Raw genomic sequence first — 27422 nt, forward strand, 5'->3', positions numbered from 1 at the left:
TAAAGGGTTGATTGTGACTTGTAGGATCGCTACTTCCAACAGGTGGCGCTATAGAGTTTAAGTCCTCTTTTTCCCAGAAGAGGCAATTTGCATACTGTAACACTGATGACACACTGCCCATACACTGATGACACGCGTGTTGAAACATGTACATGTGAATGAGACCTAAAGGTTATCCGAAGTAATCCACTCTCCCAGATTAATTTCAACCATATTTATGTAGTTGCTATGGGATAATTTTTAAGCCCAACAAGGGCACCATCAGCAATAGTGTAGCCGCCTTGTTTAACAATATGGTAATTCACGAAGGGCAAGTTGTTATTCAAACCATAATAATATTCGCCAATACCCAATCTGATATGAAGCATTCCAGGGGTGCATTGTCTGTAAGGGCAGCAATAGGCTGGACTTCTACAAAGAAAGTTTTTCCAATACTTGTCTATGTCAGGGGTAAGTAAAAAATGTTCAATTCAGACTTGGTACACTCTGTCATATATGAAATCCATGATAAGTGATTAGAAAATGTTTTCAGTAGAGCATCTAGCTGTTTCCTGACATAGCCTTTTTTACGCACCTGGTTCTAATTCATGAACATGGCAGATCGTGGCTTTTTCATTTGTGGCTTTTATAAAGTCATTGATGCTAGAATAAATTCTGATGTCACATAATATTCTCTTAGCCTTTCACTTCATTTGCCAATGAAAACATTTCTAGCATTCTGTTCAAAATGTAATGTTAAAAAACAACAGCCCTCCATGTCCTGTGAATGCTGCCCTGTGATCAAACATGGGTCTTCGGATTTTCAATCAATGGAAACAAAAGATAGTTTTTTTAAAATTCACAATTGTGAAATTGCAGCACATCATACGCAAAGTACCTTTTAGAATGTGACTGCAATCTTAGTATGTGGGTAGAGCAGCACAACCAGTTTAGAGCTGAATGAACAAACAGTCACAACATTAGAAATGGTGAAAAAATGATGAAGGAAATTCAACTCACGACATTGTAGGAATACAGATGAGAAGTCCTGCACAGATGGCCTGGAGCAAGGCAACATCTTCAATACGAAAAGTATTGGAAATCACCTACCAACCAGCAAGAATTCTGGCTCTCAAAGACCTGTTAGTTTTTCTTTAAGAAGCCCTCCTACTATGCACTCAATACCTATATTAATTGCACCTGTTTGAAGTTGTTACCTATATAAAAGACACCTGTCCACACACGCAATCACACTCCAACATCACCCACCATGGAAAATACCAAAGAGTTGACTAAGGACATCAGGGACAAAATTGTAGACCTGCAAAAGGCTGCGATGGCCCACAGAACAATAGGCAAGCAGCTTGGTGAGTACAACCCCAAGAACACCATCCCAACTGTGAAGCATAAGGGGGGAAACATCATATTTTGGGGGTGCTTTTCTGCAAAGGGGACAGGATGACTACACCATATTTAAGGAAGGATGGATGAGGTCATATATCGCTAGATTTTGGCCAACAACCTCCTTCCCTCAGTAAGAGCATTGAAGATGGATCGTGAATGGGACTTCCAGCATGACAATGACCCGAAACACACAACCAGGACAACAAGGCATTGCTCCATAAGAAGCATTTCAAGGTCCTGCAGTGGTATAGCCAGCCTCCAGACCTGAACCCAAAAGAAAATCTTTGGAGGGAGGTGAAACTCAATGTTGCCCAGAATTAGCCCCAAAACCTGAAAGATCTGGAGAAGATCTGTATGTAGGAGTGGGCAAAAATCCCTGCTGCAGTGTGTGCAAACATGGTCAAGAACTACAGAAAACGTCTGATCTCTCTAATTACAAGCAAAGTTTTCTGTACTAAATATTAAGTTCTGTTTTTCTATTGTATGAAATACTTATTTTATGCAATAAAATGCAAACTAATTATGCAAAAATCATATAATGTGATTTTCAGGTTTTTTTCTTTAGATTTTGTTTCTCACAGTTGAAGTGTACCTAAAACAAAAAATTACAGACCTCTCCATTCTTTGTAGGTGGAAAAATTTGCAAAATCGTCAGTGTATCAAATACTTATTTTCCCCAGTGTATGGAAATCTATCAGGGGCGGGCACTGAAAGCTTGTGCAAGAAATGTGTTTTAGCACTCTCCTTTTATGGCCACGAAGCTACAGATACACACACACACACACATACATCTATAATATAATGCTGGGAGCGTCACTCTGTCCGAAGCCTTTATAGACTGTGCAGGCGCAAGCGCCGGCGCAGTCTGGGCCTCACAGAGTGAAGCTCCCGGGAGATCAAGATATGCGTTCACACTGAACGCACACCACGATCTCCAACAGAGAAGCAGGGACCGCCAGGAGGGTGAGTATCGGCCATATTCACCTGTCCTCCGTTCCACCGCTGAGCGCCGCCATCTTCCCGGTCTTCGGCCTGTGATCTCCAGTTCAGAGGGCGCGATGACGCGCTTAATGCGCGCCGGCGCCGCCCTCTGACTGAACAGTCACAGCCAGGAGACCGGGAAGATGGCGGCGCGCAGCGCTGGAACGGGACAGACAGGTGAGTATAGTAAGTGCTGGGGGGCCTGAGCTGGCGGCGATACCGGCACCTAACCCCCACAGCGCGCCGGTGTCCCCGCCTGCTCAGGCCCCCGGATGGGTGCAGCACATGACAGGATGGGGACGCAGGATGGTTGCAGCACATACCAGGATGGGGATGCAGGATGGGGACGCAGGATGGGTGCAGCACATACCAGCATGGGGACGCAGGATGGGTGCAGCACATGACAGGATGGGGACACAGGATGGGTGCAGCACATACCAGGATGGGGACGCAGGATGGGTGCAGCACATACCAGGATGGGGACGCAGGATGGGTGCAGCACATGACAGGATGGGGACGCAGGATGGGTGCAGCACATACCAGGATGGGGACGCAGGATGGGTACAGCACATACCAGGATGGGGACGCAGGATGGGTGCAGCACATGACAGGATGGGGACGCAGGATGGGTGCAGCACATACCAGGATGGGGACGCAGGATGGGTGCAGCACATGACAGGATGGGGACGCAGGATGGGGATGCAGGATGGGTGCAGCACATGACAGGATGGGGACGCAGGATGGGTGCAGCACATGACAGGATGGGGACGCAGGATGGGTGCAGCACATGACAGGATGGGGGCGCAGGATGGGTGCAGCACATGACAGGATGGGGACGCAGGATGGGTGCAGCACATGAAAGGATGGGGACGCAGGATGGGTGCAGCACATACCAGGATGGGGACGCAGGATGGGTGCAGCACATGACAGGATGGGGACGCAGGATGGGTGCAGCACATGACAGGATGGGGACGCAGGATTGGTGCAGCACATGACAGGATGGGGGCGCAGGATGGGTGCAGCACATGACAGGATGGGTACGCAGGATGGGTGCAGCACATGACAGGATGGGGATGCAGGATGGGGACGCAGGATGGGTGCAGCACATACCAGGATGGGGGCACAGGATGGGTGCAGCACATGACAGGATGGGGACGCAGGATGGGTGCAGCACATGACAGGATGGGGATGCAGGATGGGTGCAGCACATGACAGGATGGGGACGCAAGATGGGGACGCAGGATGGGTGCAGCACATACCAGGATGAGGACGCAGGATGGGTGCAGCACATGACAGGATGGGGGCGCAGGATGGGTGCAGCACATGACAGGATGGGGACGCAGGATGGGTGCAGCACATGACAGGATGGGGACGCAGGATGGGTGCAGCACATGACAGGATGGGGGCGCAGGATGGGTGCAGCACATGACAGGATGGGGACGCAGGATGGGTGCAGCACATGACAGGATGGGGACGCAGGATGGGTGCAGCACATGACAGGATGGGGACGCAGGATGGGTGCAGCACATGACAGGATGGGGACGCAGGATGGGTGCAGCACATGACAGGATGGGGGCGCAGGATGGGTGCAGCACATGACAGGATGGGGGCGCAGGATGGGTGCAGCACATGACAGGATGGGGACGCAGGATGGGTGCAGCACATGACAGGATGGGGACGCAGGATGGGTGCAGCACATGACAGGATGGGGACGCAGGATGGAGCAGCACATACCAGGATGGAGACCATATACCAATATAAATGCTCGCCACCCGGGCGTAGAACGGGTTCAATAGCTAGTAAATATATATATATATATATATCATCTTCTCTTGCTAAATATATAATGAAATGACTGATGACGGAATATGGGAAATCTTCATTTCTAATGTAGGAGGCTGATGTACTGTTCTTCTGGCTCCCGGCTCAGCACCCTTATCCACCCATTTTACACATAAAAGGTTTTAATTGCAAGCTATGCCTAGTTTCCTTTTCACTCCCCATTCACATGAGACTGGTTTGGAACATAGAGAAGAAGGACATATTGGGGCTAGGGACAATCACTATTAAAAGGTCACTTTGAAGTGGTTGGATGGCTTTTGAGCTCTTTGATAAAAAAAACACTAAAAAGCTAACATTTTTAATATTTGCAGCAATATTGGCGTTCGTGTATTTATTAGTCGCAGTGTGCTAACTCAGCGTGTATGCATATGTCAACAAACTATAAACATCGTACAAGTCTTATTCAGATATGAAGGAATGTGTGGGAGAGTTTTAAAAAGTTGGATGAATAAAAATAGACAATAGAGTCAACTTGACATTTGACAAGACATAAAGATGTAAGACCTTGGGTCGAGCAGGAAGTGTAGACGTGTTAGATGAATCACATGTGTATTTATGCTGCTGTAAGTTAATAATCAAGGAGCAGTGAATTGTTAGGTTCCATTTAAAAACAGTGGAAAAAATAGTGGAGCAATACAGCAACGTCCAAAATATATTTTTCTATATATAAAGCATAACATTTATTTGGATATGACTGAAAAAAAAAGAAAAAAGTACGATAGTATAAAATAACATGGTGGACACTGGGTCGCTTCAAGCCTAAGGCTGAGTTCACATTGCGTTAACAGCAGCCCATTCAACACATACGTTAACGGGCCGCCGTTAACGCAAGTGCTGGTTTTGCAGCGCGCTAGCGCAGCTCTATCTGCACTAGCAGTGACGGACCCGCGTCTCGGGGTCCGTCACTCAATGACGGCACATCGCTAGCGCACGCCCATTGTGGGCGTGGGCTAGCGATGCATCCGACATTGCTTTCAATGGCGGCGTTAAGGACTATGTTACACCGCGTAATGCCGCGGTGTAACGTAGTCCATTTTACAGAGGCGCAGAACGCAATGTGAACCCAGCCTAACAGGTTCTTAGTTTTCAGTCTCGGAACATGTAGACTGAAGTAACACCCATTACCTGCTTCACAGGGGTAAAGGAATCATAAACTTAGTAGACTGATTCATTAAAACTGGTGATTTCCATGCAAGTCTTGATGTGGGGGCATAATAGAGTCAGATTCTCATGATTCAGTATGAGGCATACGCCTCTTAATTAATCATTTGTCTTTGTGAATTTGTGTCCATCTCTGTGCCATAAATCTTACTCTAGTCAGTGACCTGAAGAAAGAATTCATGGTGAAAGGAATGCTACAGTTCATCACGCCTCCATCATGCCCCCATCCCACCCCAACTTCAGCCATACTGGTGTAGCTGGGTAAAACTGACCTGCAATTTACAAAATTTGCTCCAATTTACATTTTTTTTTACATTTCTTTTATTTTATATTATAGTGGACTTAACTTGTGATCCATTTATCACTTTTATAATATACCGTAAATTGTGGTCTTCTTTAAAGTTCAGCTCACATCTCAGCTGCAGAGAAGTATCAAGATTGCAGCAATGACATAATTTACATTTTTAAGTAAGAAACTGACAGCAGCTTCTAAATGGTTAACAGCCACGGACAACTATATTACAGATATGCCCTCCAGACACTGTCACCACACAGCGAAGGATGTACATCACACTAAGTCTATGATTTTGATAGCTTGGACTTTTATGGATGCGCTGACCTCAAATATGCGTTATCATTTTTTATTTACTCTATTTTCAGACTGGGAAAAGAGGGAAAAAGTAAAATAATAAACATTATATTTGTTTGCTAGTTCAAGCAAAACCTATAAATTAATTTTAATTTTAAAAAATTGCCACACTGTGGGCACAATTATTACTCAAGTGAGAATTTTGACCATATCATCTTTTCTATGCAGATTTTCCAACTCCAATCTGTTCAAACGTGAATGCTTATTGGATGTAGAATTATTAGGCAGGTTGGTTTTCTTCAGGCAAAATGGGCCAAAAAAAGAGATTTAGCTAACTCATGAAAGTGTCAAGATGTTGGGGTGTGAGCAAAGAATCATAGAAATTTTTGTTGCAGATAGCCAACAGGGTCATAAAAACATGTTGCAAAAAAGACACACTTTCATTGCCAAAGTTTTGGGAAGAATCAAATATGAAGCGGCCAGAAAGCCATTTTCCTCCAGGATGTACAATAAAACTTGATAATGTGCCCGGTCAGGAATAGTGGGTAAATGGCTGGCCATGAACAGGTTATAGGCTTATAGCTTTTTTTTCAATATGGACTAATATGGATCTGAATCTTTCCCTTACCAGGGACAATGGTTTAGTTTACTGCCCTAATCAGTTATCCAATTACCCAGGCTGAGGCATAGTGGGTTGCTAGAACCCCTGTAACACTTAGGGTACCGTTACACTATAACATTTCGATCGCTACGACGGTACGATTCGTGACGTTCCAGCGATATCGTTACGATATCGCTGTGTCTGACACGCAGCAGCGATCAGGGATCCTGCTGAGAATCGTACGTCGTAGCGATCTAGCGATGCGATCCAGCGATGCATTCGCTTGTAACCAGGGTAAACATCGGGTAACTAAGCGCAGGACCGCGCTTAGTTACCCGATGTTTACCCTGGTTACAAGCGTTAAACTAAAAAAAAAACAAACAGCACATACTTACATTCTGGTGTCCGTCAGGTCCCTTGCCGTCTGCTTCCCGCACTGTGACTGCCGGCCGTAAAGTGAAAGCAGAGCACAGCGGCTGTGCTTTCACTTTCACTTTACGGCCGGCAGTCACTGAGTGCGGGAACCAGACTGCAAGGGACCTGACGGACACCAGAATGTAAGTATGTGCTGTTTGTTTTTTTTTTAGTTTAACGCTTGTAACCAGGGTAAACATCGGGTAACTAAGCGCAGTCCTGCGCTTAGTTACCCGATGTTTACCCTGGTTACCCAGGGACCTCGGCATCGTTGGTCGCTGGAGAGCTGTCTGTGTGACAGCTCCCCAGCGACCACACTACGATTTACCTACGATCACGGCCAGGTCATATCGCTGGTCGTGATCGTAGGTAAATCGTATAGTGTGACGGTACCCATAGTGCCTAATGCAAATGGATTCTGGTGTCACAACGTTCCCACAGTCTTAACATGAAGGTGATCAAAACTCTGTTCTTTAATTTGGAAAAGACAAGGCTGCTTTCATAATTCTCACATTTATTTTTATTTTACTTTTCAGTGTCAAAGAACTAAATACAATCAGCAGATGATTTGTTGCAAAACTATTTTTTAGATTTCACCCTATACCATGTATCATCAGGTTACCATATCCTTTAAGTAGTCTCAATAAAAGTCTATCAAAAGGCATTAAAAACACAATAAAACTAATAATCCATATAAGTTCCTCTACTTTAAGTCTTCAATATCCATTTATCTTTATGGCCAAGTGCCGGAAACAAAACTAAAGTATAACATTTTTTACATTTGAGCAGTGAACAAATCACTCAGCACACCGAGAATAACACGAGAAGAACGCTGCACTCACTTATATCGTGAGTTTGTGTCATGGGTCACATAAATAGGTTAGATATGATGGACTTTTGCCTTTTTTTTTACAGCTACATAACTATAATCCTAAAGTGAAAGTTCCAGTTAATTGCTTGTCAATGTGCGAAAATTCGGAAAACTGAAGGTAGTTCCCTCATCCAGTTATCACAATTAATAAAGTTATGCATGGCATAATATATATATAGTTAATAGAAGTTACTTTTATACCCCAATTGGTGTGTCATAAAATAAGATTGATACTTCTACGGGTAACACTGAGTCAGGGGCATTTTCTTACCTTGAGTTTTGGTGGACTAAGATTACATCTGAGAACTTCAGACTAATCAGTCTGTTTCTCCTCCTGAAATGCTGCTGTTTGGTTGCCGTAAGTGGGAATACTGCACAGGACAAGGAACTGAAGCTTATTTCTTAGTGACACAAAGGCTACTGGATGAAAAAAACATTCTGAAGGATGTACAGTATGTACAGTCAACTTGAACGTCACCATAAAAACAAAGAAAACTGTCAAACAAAAGAATTACATCTCTGAAAAGGAAACAGGTTACAATTCCTCAGAAAACAAGCTGCTAAAGAGGAAATTACTGTACAGGTGTATATGCAGCAAATGGAGAATTCTGATGAATGCAGCCATTACTTTACCAATCTAACGTCTATAATGCTATACATTATTTTGAAGCTTATTTAGCATTTTAGTGATATCAAGATTGTCTATGCCCCTGTACTCTCTGTTATTGCATTTTTTTTTCAGCGCTAAGACCCCAATGAAGTATTATTGGAGATGGGGGAACTAATTAACTAAAGTAGAAAACTCTCAAAGTTGAAGCTCGGTGACTCAGGGGTTTGCTCTGTTTTGATGCAACACTAGAGGTCTGATTAGTATGCAAAGAGACCTCCAAAAGCTCATCTTGTTAGTTATGCACACAGTTGCAAAAAAGTGCTCAAAGCATAAAAAAAATAAATTTAGCAACTCTAATATATTAAAAAAGGAGGAAATTGAATTCATGCTACTAGGTAAAACATGTATTTTATTAGAAAAAAAGTTTAATAACAGTTATAGGCATATAAAGTTTATAAACACATACAATAAGTATGGAAACAGGAACACATGGGCTACTTGCACAGTGAACAAGTCTGTATGATCATGTTCACACACCACCAAGAAACCTGAAGACACAAAAGAGAATAATAAAACCAAAAACACTCAGTTTGAAAAAATGTTGCAGTAATCCGCAAGTGCTAGTAAAAGATGTAAAAAACAGGGTATTTGGTTGATACGTTTTTTGCAAAAAATGTATACTAAGCTGCTCTACCAATCTTCACGGTATACCCTTATCAGAGCAGTCCTAACTAATGTATGCAATCCCTATCTGATGTATTTAAAAACCTGATCATCTGTATATAACCTGTGTGAACAGGGTTCAGAGAGGAAAAATCCATGTGTGCATACAGGGTAGAACAGCTTTTGTGCAGATAGCCCAAGAGGAGTGGTGGAACTCCCCAGTCTTGTAGACACAAGAGAACAATTATGGAAACAGGAACACATGGGCTACTTGCACAGTGAACAAGTCTGTATGATCATGTTCACACACCACCAAGAAACCTGAAGACACAAAAGAGAATAGTAAAACCAAAAACACTCAGTTTGAAAAAATGTTGCAGTAATCCGCAAGTGCTAGTAAAAGATGTAAAAAACAGGGTATTTGGTTGATACGTTTTTTGCAAAAAATGTATACTAAGCTGCTCTACCAATCTTCACGGTATACCCTTATCAGAGCAGTCCTAACTAATGTATGCAATCCCTATCTGATGTATTTAAAAACCTGATCATCTGTATATAACCTGTGTGAACAGGGTTCAGAGAGGAAAAATCCATGTGTGCATACAGGGTAGAACAGCTTTTGTGCAGATAGCCCAAGAGGAGTGGTGGAACTCCCCAGTCTTGTAGACACAAGAGAACAATTATGGAAACAGGAACACATGGGCTACTTGCACAGTGAACAAGTCTGTATGATCATGTTCACACACCACCAAGAAACCTGAAGACACAAAAGAGAATAGTAAAACCAAAAACACTCAGTTTGAAAAAATGTTGCAGTAATCCGCAAGTGCTAGTAAAAGATGTAAAAAACAGGGTATTTGGTTGATACGTTTTTTGCAAAAAATGTATACTAAGCTGCTCTACCAATCTTCACGGTATACCCTTATCAGAGCAGTCCTAACTAATGTATGCAATCCCTATCTGATGTATTTAAAAACCTGATCATCTGTATATAACCTGTGTGAACAGGGTTCAGAGAGGAAAAATCCATGTGTGCATACAGGGTAGAACAGCTTTTGTGCAGATAGCCCAAGAGGAGTGGTGGAACTCCCCAGTCTTGTAGACACAAGAGAACAATTATGGAAACAGGAACACATGGGCTACTTGCACAGTGAACAAGTCTGTATGATCATGTTCACACACCACCAAGAAACCTGAAGACACAAAAGAGAATAGTAAAACCAAAAACACTCAGTTTGAAAAAATGTTGCAGTAATCCGCAAGTGCTAGTAAAAGATGTAAAAAACAGGGTATTTGGTTGATACGTTTTTTGCAAAAAATGTATACTAAGCTGCTCTACCAATCTTCACGGTATACCCTTATCAGAGCAGTCCTAACTAATGTATGCAATCCCTATCTGATGTATTTAAAAACCTGATCATCTGTATATAACCTGTGTGAACAGGGTTCAGAGAGGAAAAATCCATGTGTGCATACAGGGTAGAACAGCTTTTGTGCAGATAGCCCAAGAGGAGTGGTGGAACTCCCCAGTCTTGTAGACACAAGAGAACAATTATAGAAACAGGAACACATGGGCTACTTGCACAGTGAACAAGTCTGTATGATCATGTTCACACACCACCAAGAAACCTGAAGACACAAAAGAGAATAGTAAAACCAAAAATACTCAGTTTGAAAAAATGTTGCAGTAATCCGCAAGTGCTAGTAAAAGATGTAAAAAACAGGGTATTTGGTTGATACGTTTTTTGCAAAAAATGTATACTAAGCTGCTCTACCAATCTTCACGGTATACCCTTATCAGAGCAGTCCTAACTAATGTATGCAATCCCTATCTGATGTATTTAAAAACCTGATCATCTGTATATAACCTGTGTGAACAGGGTTCAGAGAGGAAAAATCCATGTGTGCATACAGGGTAGAACAGCTTTTGTGCAGATAGCCCAAGAGGAGTGGTGGAACTCCCCAGACTTGTAGACACAAGAGAACAATTATGGAAACAGGAACACATGGGCTACTTGCACAGTGAACAAGTCTGTATGATCATGTTCACACACCACCAAGAAACCTGAAGACACAAAAGAGAATAGTAAAACCAAAAACACTCAGTTTGAAAAAATGTTGCAGCAATCCGCAAGTGCTAGTAAAAGATGTAAAAAACAGGGTATTTTTCCTCTCTGAACCCTGTTCACACAGGTTATATACAGATGATCAGGTTTTTAAATACATCAGATAGGGATTGCATACATTAGTTAGGACTGCTCTGATAAGGGTATACCGTGAAGATTGGTAGAGCAGCTTAGTATACATTTTTTGCAAAAAACGTATCAACCAAATACCCTGTTTTTTACATCTTTTACTAGCACTTGCGGATTACTGCAACATTTTTTCAAACTGAGTGTTTTTGGTTTTACTATTCTCTTTTGTGTCTTCAGGTTTCTTGGTGGTGTGTGAACATGATCATACAGACTTGTTCACTGTGCAAGTAGCCCATGTGTTCCTGTTTCCATAATTGTTCTCTTGTGTCTACAAGACTGGGGAGTTCCACCACTCCTCTTGGGCTATCTGCACAAAAGCTGTTCTACCCTGTATGCACACATGGATTTTTCCTCTCTGAACCCTGTTCACACAGGTTATATACAGATGATCAGGTTTTTAAATACATCAGATAGGGATTGCATACATTAGTTAGGACTGCTCTGATAAGGGTATACCGTGAAGATTGGTAGAGCAGCTTAGTATACATTTTTTGCAAAAAACGTATCAACCAAATACCCTGTTTTTTACATCTTTTACTAGCACTTGCGGATTACTGCAACATTTTTTCAAACTGAGTGTTTTTGGTTTTACTATTCTCTTTTGTGTCTTCACATACAATAAGTAGTGGGCAAAATAAGGATGGAACACTGACAGTTTAACCAGAATTCAACGAGTCAAAAGTGTTGCTGAGGATGGTTTCACACTTGTGTAGGGCAGAGCTGCGAAGGGCTGCGTAGTTCCTCCGTTAAGCCTCGGCAACTGCCGCACCTCATCCATTCAGCTCTACCTTCGTGTGTATACCTATCTTTAACATTGGATACACAGGCCATGTGGATGTATGCGGATGCGTCTGCATCGTTTTGATGCTGTGCCGATTGCAACAAAATGCAGCATGTTGCGTTTGACGCAGTTCAGCGCAGCGTCAAAACAATACATGTGGGCGCATCCTCATACATCCACATGGCCTGCGTACCCAATGTTAAATATAGGTATGCAGGATGCATGTTGACGTAGGTAAAGCTGAATGGAAGAGGTGCGGCAGTGGGCAAGGCTTAACAGAGGAAGTAGGCAGCCCTCCGCAGCTCTGCCTTATGCAAGTGTGAAACCAGCCTTTGGTATGTTTTTTTCAGGCTGATCAAGGCAAGAAATTTCTAAATGGTGTCTGTATGCTCTGTGCAAAGGTTGTGTAGGTTCACACAATACAAAAACATACCAATAGGTAAACTTGCAGCAGAGTGCTCCTGGAACTAAATCCCACCAGGGTCAAAATCTGCAACTAATTATTATATACTCTATGAGTCTAATTCATCACAGCTGTTATATCAGTATTCTGGTGTAAAAAGCTTTGAAAAGTTGCATAATTTTGGCACAACTGGAGGCTGCAATAAAATTACGCAACTTTTGGCAATCTCACACCATTTTCTATCAACTTTGACACAGTGGTTGGAGCTGAGAAGGACGGGTGCATGGCGGCCACTGCTTGTGAAATTCATGATGAGCAGCGTCATTCACTATGCCACATGTCTTACTCCAGCAGGGGCTCAAATTTGATTTTTGGCAAGGCACATACAGAAGTGGAGACCTCATCTGGCACTCCTGATTCATGAATCAAGAGTATCTTATTTCAACTCACCCCCTCATCAAGACTGGCATGAACAATGCAGTTCTTGTTGTACCGGGCCTGATGTGTTTGCACAGGTTTCCCCGCACACTCCAAAGACATACTGATGGATAATTTAGATTGTGAGCCACAATGAGGACCGAGATAATGTCTGTATAGCGCTGCTAAATATGATGGCACTATATAAAAATAAAATAATTATTTGACTTCTTTTGAAATTGGCCATAGTGTAAGTGTCTGAAATAATATATCTAGATAGCGAGTCCCACTGGTAAAATGGATTGATGCAGGTAGTTATAAATAGTGATGAGCGAATTTGTTCGGAAAATGATCTCCAAACATAAATTCAGCATGAATATGGCACATTTGGATTCGTGATCTGAAACACAAGCAAAGTTATAAGTTATAAAATCAGAAAAATCGGTAACATTCGGTAAAAGTGCGGGAAAATATTTGCGTTGCACAAAAGTATTTTCAGCACTTTAGTAACAATGATGGTGCTGTATCATGAGGGTTTGGCATATGTTTGTTGAGGGGAGGGGTTTGCAGAGCTCAGAGGTGCCGCATTCTTGTAAACAGTGCCTTGTTACTGGTACTAGATACTGTGGGGGGTATATTGGTTATCCACGGTGGTGATTTGGCACATATGCTCGGCTGCTTTCCTGCTATTACCGTATATATGGGACACTGATAATTCGCAGTTTTTGCACCGGTGGAGACTCACTCTGTCTTAACCATCCTTTTGTATTGTGTAGTATGTATTCATGCACTATATGCTTGTAAAATTAATAAATATTTCAATTTTGCACTATTTCTTTGCTCCGCTGGTACTCCTCTGTTTTAATGGTCTATATGGAGTTAGTTTGCCTTCTCAGTTGTGGGTTCTTATGGCACTATCTAGTGCTTTAATTTCCCTGTGAAAATGTCTGGTTTTGTTATTATTCTTGTAAACAGTCATATTTTTTCTCCTAACTTTATGTGTGCACATTGTGGCTAGCCAATCAGGGCGCAGGAAACACCCACAATGTCCTGACACAACGGCTTGTGTCATTCATTGGCTGCTCAAACCATATGTCCCTCTCCATATAAATAGTGGGCATCTTGTTTTAGTGCCATTTTGACTCTGTAACAGTGAACAGAGGCTGCTCCTAATGCTGGCACTGTTAACAGCAAGATTTTAGCTAGTTAGTTAGGCGGTTGTACAGTACAGACCAAAAGTTTGGACACACCGTCTCATTTCAAGATTTTTCTGTATTTTCATGACTATGAAAATTGTACATTCACACTGAAGGCATCAAAACTAGGCATCATTAACACATGTGGAATTAGATACTTAACAAAAAAAGTGTGAAACAACTGAAATTATGTCTTATATTCTAGGTTCTTCAAAGTAGCCACCTTTTGCTTTGATGACTGCTTTGCACACTCTTGGCATTCTCTTGATGAGCTTCAAAAGGTAGTCACCGGGAATGGTTTACACAGGTGTGCCCTGTCAGGTTTAATAAGTGGGATTTCTTGCCTTATAAATGGGGTTGGGACCATCAGTTGTGTTGTGCAGAAGTCTGGTGGATACACAGCTGATAGTCCTACTGAATAGACTGTTAGAATTTGTATTATGGCAAGAAAAAAGCAGCTAAGTAAAGAAAAACGAGTGGCCATCATTACTTTAAGAAATGAAGGTCAGTCAGTGTGAAAAATTGGGAAAACTTTGAAAGTGTCCCCAAGTGCAGTGGCAAAAACCATCAAGCGCTACAAAGAAACTGACTCACAGGACCGCCCCAGCAAAGGAAGACCAAGAGTCAACTCTGCTTCAGAGGATAAGTTTATCTGAGTCACCAGCCTCAGAAATCTTAGGTTAACAGCAGCTCAGATTAGACACCGGTCAATGCCACACACAGTTCTAGCAGCAGACACATCTCTACAACAACTGTTAAGAGAAGACTTTGTACAGCAGGCCTTCATGGTAAAATAACTGCTAGGAAACCACTGCTAAGGACAGGCAACAATCAGAAGAGACTTGTTGGGCTAAAGAACACAAGGAATGGACATTAGACCAGTGGAAATCTGTGCTTTGATCTGATGAGTCCAAATTTGAGATTTTCGGTCCCAACCACCGTGTCTTTGTGCGACGCACAAAAGGTGAACGGATGGACTCTACATGCCTGCTTCCCACCGTAAAGCATGGAGGAGGAGGTGTGATGGTGTGGGGTGCTTTGCTGGTGACACTGTTGGGGATTTATTCAAAATTGAAGGCATACTGAACCAGCATGGCTACCACAGCATCTTGCAGTGGCATGCTATTCCATCCGGTTTGCGTTTAGTTGGACAATCATTTATTTTTCAACAGGACAATGACCTCAAACACACCTCAAACACACCTCCAGGCTGTGTAAGGGCTATTTGACCAAGAAGGAGAGTGATGGGGTGCTACGCCAGATGACCTGGCCTCCACAGTCACCAGACCTGAACCCAATCGAGACGGTTTGGGGTGAGCTGGACTGCAGAGTGAAGACAAAAGGGCCAACAAGTGCTAAGCATCTCTGGGAACTCCTTCAAGATTGTTGAAAGACCATTCCCAGTGACTACCTCTTGAAGCTCATCAAGAGAATGCCAAGAGTGTGCAAAGCAGTCATCAAAGCAAAAGGTGGCTACATTGAAGACCCTAGAACATAATACATAATTTCAGTTGTTTCACACTTTTTTGTTAAGTATATAATTCCACATGTGTTAATTCATAGTTTTGATGTCTTCAGTGTGAATGTACAATTTTCATAGTCAAGAAAATACAGAAAAATCTTTAAATGAGAAGGTGTGTCCAAACATTTGGTCTGTACTGTATATCAGTCAGATAGTGTAGCTAGCTAGTGTTCAGTGTGGCTGTTAAAATTACCTTCCAGCACTTTTTTTGCCATTACTAAGGTCCACAGACAAAGCCAGCAGGGCACATCTCCTACAAGTGCACTGTTTCTATTGTGCTGAATGCATGAGTACAGCAATCTAAACAATATTTTTTCACTAGCTAAATGGGAAACAGCATGCTGTATCCCACCTTGTCACTTACTGCTGTGGTGATATGAAACTGTCTGCAGACCTAACGCGCATTAAAAAAATTGTAATATTTTCTGTTACTGAATGTAATACAACCCACTGTATCTCACATTGTCATGTTGTGGTGGTGATATGAACCTGTCTACAGACGTACAGTAAGGCGCATTAAAAAAAATTATATATTTTTCTGTTGCTGAATGTGATATAGCCCGCCATATCCCACGTTGTCAAGTTGTGGCTGTGATATGAATCTGTCTGTAGACCTAAGGCACAATAACAAAATTAAATATTTTTCTGTTGCTGAATGTGATATAGCCCGCCATATCCCATGTTATCATGTGGCTGTGATATAAATCTGTCTGCAGACCTAGCGTGCTTTAAAAAATATATAATATTTTCTGTTTCTGAATGTAATACAGCCCGCTGTGTCCCACATTGTCATGTTGTGGCAGTGATATGAACCTGTCTGTAGACCTAACATGCATTAGAAAAAAATTATAATTTTTTCTTGTTGCTGAATATGATACAGCCCACTGTATCCCGTATTGTCATTTTGTGACGGTGATATGAATCTGTTTGCAGACCTAACATGCATTAAATAAAAATTATATTTTCTGTTGCTGAATGTGATACAGCCCGCCTTATCCCACACTGTCATGTTGTGGTGGGGAAATGAACTTGTCTGCAGACCTAAGACACATTAAAAAAATTAAAACATTTTTGGTTGCTGAATGTGATACAACATGCCGTATCCCACATTGTCATGTTGTGGTGGTGTTATGAACCTGTCTGCAGACCTAACGTGCATTAAATAAAAATTATAATAGTTTCTGTTGCTGAATGTGATACAGCCCACCGTATTTCACATTGTCATGTTGTGGTGGTGATATGAACCTGTCTGCAGACCTAAGGCACATTAAATAAAAGTTATATTTTATGTTGCTGAATGTGATATAGCCCGTCGTATCCCACGTTGTCTTGTTGTGGCCGTGACATGAACCTGTCTGCAGACCTAACGTGCATTTAAAAAATCATAATATTTTCTGTTGCTGAATGTGATACAGACCACCATGTCTCACATTGTCAAGTTAAGGTGGTGATATGAACCTGTCTGCAGACCTAAGGCGCATTGAAAAAAATTACAATTTTTTCTGTTGCTGAATGTGATACAGACTGCCATATCCCACATTGTCATTTTGTGTCGGTGATATGAAGATGTCTGCAGACCTCAAGCACATTAAAATATTTATTTTTTGCTGTTGATAACCGTGATAAAGCCCGCTATATCCATCCTTTTCATCTAGTGGCATTTAAATTGTTCTGTGTGCAGAGCTGTTGCACATTAAAATTCATTTATTTTATTTTTTTTACAAACATGATACAGCAGCTGAAATCTGAGTTTGAAATTGTTTTGAGCCTATCTTCTAGATTAGGAACACCCGCCAGGGCCGTGGGGCACTCGGTACTGGGTCCGGTCTTAAAGGGGATGTCAAAGCGGCTGCGACCCGGTCCTTGGCCTTGTGCACCCAATTAAAGGGGAAAGGTCTTTTAAGGGGTATTGTGAATGAAGTCTATTGTTCATGACGCCACCTGTGGTGATAAGTCAGTGGGGTCCTATGCTGCTTAAAGGGGTCCTCTGGGGTGATGATATGCAGCAAGAAGGTGACGCTTCCCACAGATAAAGCGGGGTCCCAAGGCTTCCCAAGTGTAGGGCACTGATGATGTGGTGGATGGTATGGCAAAGAATGAGGACACAGGTCTGCAGTCTTTACCTGGTTTACTGATGATAGCAGTCCTCAGTCCAGGGTACTAAGTGCAGGGTAGCTGTGGTCCGGCTGGCTTGGAGGCAACAGGGGATCTCATAAGCCTTTCCTACTTGTTCTACTTTAGTTGGTGAGGTTCCTGCTGCTTGAAGATTGGTTGCAAAGTCCCCTATCTCCTGTCCTAAGACAGATGTCTGTATGATAGGCAGTGCGAGCCTGTTTATAGGATCTCTATCATGACCCGGGCTCTCAGGTTACTGCTTCACCTCAGACTTTATGTGGACAATTGACAAACAGTCCTATGCCCTCTGGTTCTGTCGCACGTCCTGGAGAACACGACCTTGGGCTCCCGGTACCCAGTTTCTCTGGCTCCTAGGGTGTCCTTCTGCTGTTCCCCTCCTGAGCCTCTTCCTCCTCTGTGCTTCTTCCCTCTAAGTTCCTCCTCTATTCAACTCCTTCAAGTTCTCACTCTTTCCAGGGGCCACAGCTCCTACGCGGCTGTGCAGCCCCTCTGTCTCTTCCAAACGTCCTTCTCCTCTCCTCACTCCTCTGCTACTCTCCACAACTGGCTGACTCCTCCTCCAGACCAGGATACATAAAGTCTAAGGAAGTTCCCCTGAATCCGGGTCCTGAGCTCCCCCTTCTGGCCTAGATTCAGAAGTGTTGAATGTGAGTGCCTTATCTGATAGAGAGAATCTCCCTTGCCTCCAAGCATGACATCACCCTCCCCAAAAGGAAGGCAACATCACTGTAACAACCGGTTACCTGGGGTGTTACATGTGCATCTTTGGCATTCAATTTCTCATGGGCATCTTTTATACCTAGCTTGAGACATGCATCTGTTACACCTATCTTCTGACTAGCATCAAACGCTCTCTCGTAATTGGTGTTGGGTAAATGAGTAATCGTTGTAAGCTGTATCCTGGACTTCATACTTCCCATAGCCGCCCTGTTATTGATTCTGTTGTATGTTCCCATTCCCACTGTCATCATGGCCCTTTTCCTGATCAGTTCATGTAAAGACACGTTGGCCATATTTCTCCAGCGAAACTGCACCTTACTAGCAGCAACTGTACAAAAGAGGGTGTTCCATCACCATGGATAATCTTCTAGATTATACAGGCCTCATCTACACTAAAAAAACAAAATTTATGTCACTAACTGAATACAGAAGGGGAGATCTCGGTTTGAAATTGTTTTAAGCATCTAGTCAATGTTTTACAGGCCTCATCGACAGCCCCCCCCCCCAATTCTTTTGTTACTAACGTCATGCAGTAGGTGACATTTCACTTTGAAATTGTTTGGAGCATCTAGTCAATATTATACAGACCTCATTGACAGGCCCCCCAAATATTCTTCTGTTACTAACGTCATACAGTACGTGACATCTCACTTTGAAATTGTTTGGGGCATCTAGTCAATGTTATACAGGCCTCATCGACAGGCCCCCCCCAAAAAAAATATTCTGTTACTAACGTCATACAGTAGGGGACATCTCACTTTGAAATTTTTTTGAGCAAATCTTTGTCATACAGGCCTCAACGACACTGAAGCAATTCTTTCTGCTGTAAGGTGATTAATCACACCGTATTTCACCTTCTAATTTTGTGCTGCTGAAATTCAGCTGTGTGCAGAGGTTTTGCAGAGTAAAAAATCAATTTTTAGTTTCTAATAATCTGCTCCTAGCACACTATGGCCACTATTTGTTCCGGTGTGCCATACTGACATTACACCAGCACGTGTTTCCCCAACATTACCCGTGCCCTCAACAATGCTGTTACTGGGAAAGTCCACATAACCACGGACAAATGGACAAGTGCTTGTGAGCAGGGATGGTACATTTCACTGACGGCACATTGGGTTTACATAGTGGAAGCCGGGACCCAGTCGGACATTGGGATGGAACACATCCTCCTGATGCCGAGGATTGGGGGACCTGCATCAATCAGGGTTGCCCCCACAGTCTACATCAGTCAGAAGCTGGAAGCACTGCAACACTGCGTCAGCCAAGCAGCAACAGGCTGTGCTGAAGCTAATCTGCTTACGTGACAAACTGCCCAATGATGAAGAGTTGTGGACAGCTCTGAAAGAGCAGTCAGATTTTTGGATTACACCTCTGAACCTACAGCCAGGCATGGTCATGTGTGACAATGGCCAGAAAATGGTGGGGACTCTGAGGCAAGGTGAAATCACACAAGTACCCTGCATGGCCCATGTGCTTAACCTCGTCATTCAACGTTTTCTCAAAAGCTACCCTGTGTTATGCTCCCGCCTGCCTCGCCGCATGTGTCTCATACTTAACACACTGCGGCATCCCAGCGCGTCCCTGCTCGCTTCCGGTCTCCTGCTCTTCCTGCGCACCCAGCGCCTTCTCCTCCTTGGGAGCACGCGTGCTCTGGGTTCTACGGCGCACACACACACATCTCTCATTGATCTTGACTGTGCCTTCTGCGCCTCTGTGGACTCTGACCTGGAAGGTATGCCTTTGCTCTCTTCATCAGGCTGCCTCTTCCTCTCGGCGGTGCCTGATTGTCATTTTTGATCTCCAAGTGAATCTGGCTCCATGTCTCTCCGGCGTTCCTTCTTCTTCGCTGCTTACTTCCCGTTGCTGTATCCTTTAGCTAATCCTTGTCTTCTTCTTTGCTCCCTCTTAGTGCCTGCCTTCCGGTTTCCTCCATCCTGTCCGGGTTCAAGTGTCTTTGCCTGCCTGCCTCCGTCCTCCACCTATTCTGTGTTCCAGCCTCCAGCCTGTCTGCCCATGTCCTTCCTCCGGTCCCTGCTCCCACGTCTTGCCTTCCTGCTCGTCCTCTCCATCCAGTCCGTATTTCCACGCTCTCCCTGTTTCTGTCTCCTCGTTAGTCCTTACTGATTCCTATTAGTTGCCTTCTTGTCCGTCCTTCCTTACCAGCTGCCGTGGTGATAGTCTCCCTCGGGTCTGCCCTTAACGCTACCTGTATAGGGGGTGGTGCACTTGGTCAGCTCGCCCATAGAAGGTTCGTTGTCACGGTCCAGTGGGTCCACCCTATAGTCTTCACAGTAAATCCTCACACCCTGAGCTGCCGTTTCTGCTAGTGAAAGTACACCGCCTGTCTGCTCATTCTTGAAAGTCAGCTACAGCTTCAGCGGCTCTTGCATCTTCCGGTTCACCAACTGGTGTGTGATGTCCCTACGCATGGGAACTCTACACTGCATATGTTGGAAAGGATTTGTGAGCAGAAGAGGGCAGTTGTTGACTACCAGCATCAACAAGGCCATTGTTAGTCAGTTCAGACTCCATACATAAGACCTCAGGAGTGGACATGGATGTTAGACATATGTACCATCCTCAAAAACTTTGAGGACTGCACCAAGATGGTGAGTGGTGATGACGCCATAAGTAGCATCACAATCCCACTTCTCTGTATTCTGAAAACTTCTCTGCTGACATTTAAAGAGGACGCATTGCAGGCGGAGCACGAGGACATGGAGCAAGGAACCATACATGTTAATTACAATCAGCCCAGCGTCATGTCATCCCAACTTGGATTGATAGACAATAAGGAAGAGGAGGAGGAAGAACAGGAGCTACTTTCATGTGCTATAGGCGGTACTGCAAGCACAGCTGTCATACTGTCTGTCCAGCGTGGATGGCCTGAGGACAGGGAGGATAAGGAGGACAGCATGGTCAGTCATCCTGCTGGTGAGGACATGGAAGTCTTGCCTGTTACCAGTCTGGTACGCATGTCTGACTTTATGTTGGGCTGCGTTTCGCGTGACCCTCTCATTATTAACATTTTCGGTGACAATCATTACTGGTTGGTGACACTTCCAGACCCATGCTACAAGGAGACCTTTCAATCTCTTCTTCCAGAGGCAGACAGGTGTATTAAAATGTTGCAGTACCAGAGGGCCCTTGTAGCGGAATTACTAAAAAAAATTCCCATCTGAGAACGCTAACCAAAGAATTACGTTAGAGCGGGCACCATCCAATATAAGGATATGGGATCACCTATTGCATACTCACATAAGATACAGCAAGTAGAGAAAAGGTATGCAAAAAAATGGGATCACCAACACAATAAGATACCAAGTAACAATGTATTTATTGAAAACACACAAAGCACATTAAAAACATTTAAAAGGCCTCCACCACATGACTAGAGGTGGCGGGTCCACTCTACAATTTAGCATAAACAATATATTGCGCAGAAAATACACTGATGGGCCATATATACTAACAATAGTCCATGACCACAATTGACACTCTTATTATGTCAGAATAACCGTACATGGTAATACAGGTGGATACACATATAGTAAATGCCAAGAAAAATACAAGCACACAAAGAGTAGTAAGAGATCTAGTTAAACAGCCCCATAAGCCTCATAGGTTACAGCACACTAAACTTGTCTGAAAGAGGTGCTGGAAAATATATCAATAGCAGGGGCGGATTATCAGAGGGTCAATATGGGCGGTAGCCCAGGGCCCAGTGGTCTGGGGGGGCCCTGGGCTACCGCACAGATTGACCCTCTGATAATCATCCGTGAATGCCGGCGGCCGCCGCATTTATGTGCCCCCGCCGTACCCGGTGGGCAGAGAGAGGGGGCCCGCATCGGGCCCCTTCTCATCTGCTCACCGGGCCCCTTCCGGTGTTGCGGCGGTTTCCTATTGATGTGCGGGCGCGCGCCCGCACGTCAATAGTTAACAACAGCCGCCAGCCAATTGGAGGCTGGCGGCTGATGTCGGCCGCAGGCACACACGTCGCCGGCGTCTGACTTCAGTGTGCTCTGTTGGATGGAGCTCATCGCTGGAGCGCGGACAGATGAGGAGACTTTGTTTTTTTGTTTTGTTTTTTTATAACGGTGGACACACTGAGGGCAATGCTGGAGGACACTGGGGCAATGCTGGAGGACACTGGGGCAGATTGCTGGAGGACACTGGGGCAGATTGCTGGAGGACACTGAGGCAGATTGCTGGAGGACACTGAGGCAGATTGCTGGAGGACACTGATGCAGATTGCTGGAGGACACTGGGGCAGATTGCTGGAGACACTGGGGCATATTGCTGGAGACACTGGGGCAGATTGCTGGAGACACGGGCAGATTGCTGGAGACACTGGGGCAGATTGCTGGAGACACTGGGGCAGATTGCTGGAGACACAGGGGCAATGCTGGAGATACTGGGGGAAATGCTGGACATACTGGGGGAAATGCTGGACATACTGGGGCAGATTGCTGGACACATTGGTGGTAATATTCTGGACACACTGTCTGGAGGCAATGCTGGACGCACTGGGGCAGATTGCTGGACACACTGTCTGGGGGCAATATGCTGGACACACTGGGGCAATATGCTGGACATACTGGGGCAGATTGCTGGACACACTGGGGGTAATATGCTGGACACACTTGGGCAGATTGCTGGACACACTGGTGGTAACATTCTGGACACACTGTCTGGGGGCAATGCTGGACGCACTGGGGCAGATTGCTGGACACACTTGGGGCAATATGCTGGACACACTGGGGCAATATGCTGGACATACTGGGGCAGATTGCTGGACACACTGGGGGTAATATGCTGAACACACTGGGGCAGATTGCTGGACACACTGGGGCAGATTGCTGGACACACTGTCTGGGGGCAATGCTGGACACACTGGGGGCAATATGCTGGAGACACTGGGGCAGATTGCTGGACACTGGGGCAATATGCTGGGCATACTGGGGCAGATTGCTGGACACACTGGGGGCAGGACTGGAGGCATGGGCAGAATGTAGACACGGGGCATGATTGGAGACACGGGGCAGAATGAAAGACATGGGGCAGGATTGGATCATGGGGCAGGATGGATACGATGGAGACATATGGGGCAGAATGGATACTCATGAGGGCAGGATGCGAGAACATATGGCTGGAGCCAGGAATGAGACACACGGGGCCAGGGTGTGGAATATTATTACCATAGGGGCTAATTAAGGGATATTATTACTGCAGTGATGTATTTATTTTATTTTTTGAGTATACTGTTTTAAATGGGGGTCGGTCCTGTTACTGTGCAGAGTGACACTATATCGCCTTTTTTTCTTCATGTGGTGTAATGTAGAAGTTGTGAAAAATTAAGTAATGTGTTCTGCAAGCGGAGCTCGAGATAACTGTGTTATTTCCTGCAGAAACGAGTCCTGGCTGGAAGAAATGATGGCGGTCTGTGCTGGATGAAAGATGAAGGACTTCACCTAGAGACGTCACTGGTGAGTCAGTGTTACCTATACACTGACACTATACACTGTATACTATATAGAGGTCCTGTGTATAATTCCACCAGTGATCTCTGTATTACCTCTACACAGACACTGCATACTAAGTACAGATCTCCTGTGAATACTGGCACTTATGGTGATAGTATTGTGTTGTTGTTTTTTACTGATCAGTATTGTAGTATTCAGTCACTATGTGGTGGTAATATGTGGTCTGGAAATGGTGTTGTGGTATTTGTCCCTTGTATGTGATATTTGGTCACCAAGTGGTGGTAATATGTGGTCTTGACATGGTGCGGTGGTATTTGTTCCTTGTATGTGATATTATTCGATCACTGTGGTTGTAATTTGTGGTCTGGTCATGGCGCAGTGGTATTTGTTCCTTGTATGTGATATTATTGGTCAAAATATACCTAAATTGAATGGCAGATTCTAACAAATATTTAATAGGTTACAGTAGAGTAGGGCCCGGCCATTTTTCTGGAATAATCTGGTTCGGGTATATCATGACCCCCGTCACATGACCCCCGTCACATGACCGGGGGGGGGGGGGGCACAGCGTCTGAACAGCCCGGGGCCCTGGCTACCCTTAATCCACCCCTGATCAATAGTGAGCCAAAAGATTTTTAGCTATCCACTATCCGCTGTACCAATTTAATCTCATCACCTATAGTCAAATGAACACCAGTGATAGTATATGCAGAGTGTTTCTGTAGCAATCTCAAGCCGTATACCTCAGCCTGTCTCCACCTTAGGCTACTTTCACACTAGCGTTTTTTGCAATACGTCGCAATGCGTCGTTTATGGGAAAAAACGCATCCTGACCGCCGGGAGCAAAAAACGCTACCTGTAACGTTTTTTGCTGCCAACGGACCGCTTTTTCCGACCGTGCATGCGCGGCCGGAACTCCTCCCCCACCTCCCCGCACCTCACAATGGGGCAGCGGATGCGCTGAAATTCTGCATCCGCTGCACCCGTTGTGCGGCGCAAACATTGCTAGCGTCGGTAACCTCGGCCCGACACACTGCGACGGGCCGAGCCTGACGCTAGTGTGAAAGTAGCCTTACAAAGCAAGCTCTGGCTGTAGACAACACAGAATATCTCACCCCAAAAAAATAAATAACCTGCTAGATCTCTAGTGTGCTGGGCATAATGTATCCCTATGGTCACATCAGTGTCCTGGACCAACGCGTGTCAACGCACTCAGCGTCTTCCTCAGGGTCAGAGCATGCTTTGTACAGCCAGAGCTGTACAGCCAAAGCTACAGCCAGAGCTTGCTTTGTAAGGTGGAGACAGGCTGAGGTATACGGCTTGAGATTGCTACAGAAACACTCTGCATATACTATTACTGGTTTTCATTTGACTATAGGTGATGAGATTAAATTGGTACAGCGGATAGTGGATAGCTAAAAATCTTTTGGCTCACTATTGATATATTTTCCAGCACCTCCTTCAGACAAGTTTAGTGTGCTGTAACCTATGAGGCTTATGGGGCTGTTTAACTAGATCTCTTACTACTCTTTGTGTGCTTGTATTTTTCTTGGCATTTACTATATGTGTATCCACCCGTATTACCATGTACGGTTATTCTGACCTGACAAGAATGTCAATTGTGGTCATGGACTATTGTTAGTATACTGTATGTATATATATATATATATATATATATATATATATATATATATATATATATATATATATCTTATTGTGTTGGTGATCCCATTTTTTTGCATACCTTTTCTCTACTTGCTCCATCTGAGAACGCTGGCAGCAGACGTCAGAGAGACAGAAGTGCAATAAAGCACATGCAGGGGAACAATGGCAAAGTTCTGGGACAGTTTTCTTAGACACTCCCATAGTGTCGGCACAGAGGAAAGGGGTGCTGTCACAAAAAGTGCAATGTTTGGGAAGATGCTGAGGGAGTACCTTGCTGATCGTATAAACATCCTCCGTGATTCCTCTGTGCCTATTAATTATTGGGTATCCAAGCTGGATACGTGGCCTGAACTGGCTCTCTTGGAGGTCCTGGCCTGTCCTGCTGCTAGCATTCCGTCAGAGCGGATTTTTAGGGCTGCTGGTGGAATTATAACAGATAAGCGCATCTGCCTTTCAACTGAAAATGCTGACAGGCTGACTCTAGGGTTGAGCGACTTTTAGTTTTTTAGGGTCGAGTCGGGTTTCGCGAAACCCGACTATCTCAAAAGTCGAGTCGAGTGGAATCGGCCGATTATCGCGAAAAGTCGGGGATCGACCGAAACACGAAACTCAATGCAAGTCAATGGGGGAGCATAGTCGGCAGTGAGTGGAGGCCAGGAAAATACCTACAGTGCCCATTTTTATGGCAAAAACATCCATTCTTGTTACTGAAGCTTGTCAATCTTAATTTACCTTATAATAATAGTAAGACATTGGAAATTGGGGGTCATTTGGCTAAAGTTGTGGGGGGTAGGGCTGGTTCAAGTATTTAGTGGGCCCAGGAAATCTGGAACACGTCACGACAGTGGAGCAGGGAGAGGTAAGTATTTAAACTTTGCAAGTGCTGTGATCCTGAGCAAGCAGGGGGGGCCCACTCGTTGGCATTGGCACTGGCACAGGGTCCCTCAAAGTACGGCGGTGTGTTTGCACGGCGGGGGCGCCTCCCACCGGCAGCGACACTTTTGCGTACTATGAGGGGCCCTGTGCCAGTGACGTTGCCAATGAGTATTCCCCCCCACCTGATGAAGGAACCTGCACTTTCATCTGTACCTTCCTCTTTGTCCCCGTGTAAGGTGGTATGGTATGCGGGAAGGGGAACCTGACTTTCAGCAGGGTCACATTCTGGCTGTGTAGCGTGCACAGGGAATGTAGCGTTCTGGGTCAATGTACCAGCAGACTCATCTATCACTGGCTGGGCAATGGGCAGGATGGAGAGGAAACACAGATATAGGCCCAAATAACAAAGTGGGCTAAATGCAGTTCAAAATTGGTAACAGGACTAACCAGGGGGCATTGCTTTGTTCAGTGGAGTACAACTGTAATGAGAGGCTGACACAGTGAGTAGGCCCAAATCAGTAAGTAGGCTAAATCCAGTTCAAAATTGGTAACAGAAGTAAACAGGCGGCACTGGTTTGTTCAGTGTAGGAGAACATCAAGGAGCGGCAGACACCGTTAGTAGGGCCAACAAAACAAGTAGGCCAAATGCAGTGTTATATTAAAAACAATTTAACGAGAGCCTGAAGATAGAAGCTAGGGAAAGGCAACCTGGAGAACACCTTGGAGCGGAAGACACTGTTTGTAGAACCCAGACCCAACTTGTAGGCCAAATGCAGTGTTGTTTCAACAACTACTTAACGAGAGCTTCAAAGATAGAAGCTAGGGAGAGGCAACCTGGAGAACAACTTGG

The 27422-nt window shown here is 44.4% G+C and overlaps 1 protein-coding gene across 2 annotated transcripts in view; it reads right to left on the reverse strand.

Moving 5' to 3' along the window:
• The window catches only part of LOC138652014 (NXPE family member 1-like), a 514573-nt gene extending 506312 nt beyond the window's left edge, over nucleotides 1-8261 (reverse strand). The window contains exon 1 of one of the 2 annotated variants that reach the window (XM_069742701.1): nucleotides 8114-8261. The gene's annotated coding sequence lies outside the window, so the exon portion shown is untranslated. The remainder of the gene's footprint in view (nucleotides 1-8113) is intronic. The other variant, XM_069742702.1, reaches the window with a different exon arrangement.
• Nucleotides 8262-27422: the final 19161 nt, after the last annotated feature.

The sequence above is a fragment of the Ranitomeya imitator genome, chromosome 10 (assembly GCF_032444005.1).
Source record: "Ranitomeya imitator isolate aRanImi1 chromosome 10, aRanImi1.pri, whole genome shotgun sequence".
Classification (NCBI taxonomy): domain Eukaryota; kingdom Metazoa; phylum Chordata; class Amphibia; order Anura; family Dendrobatidae; genus Ranitomeya; species Ranitomeya imitator.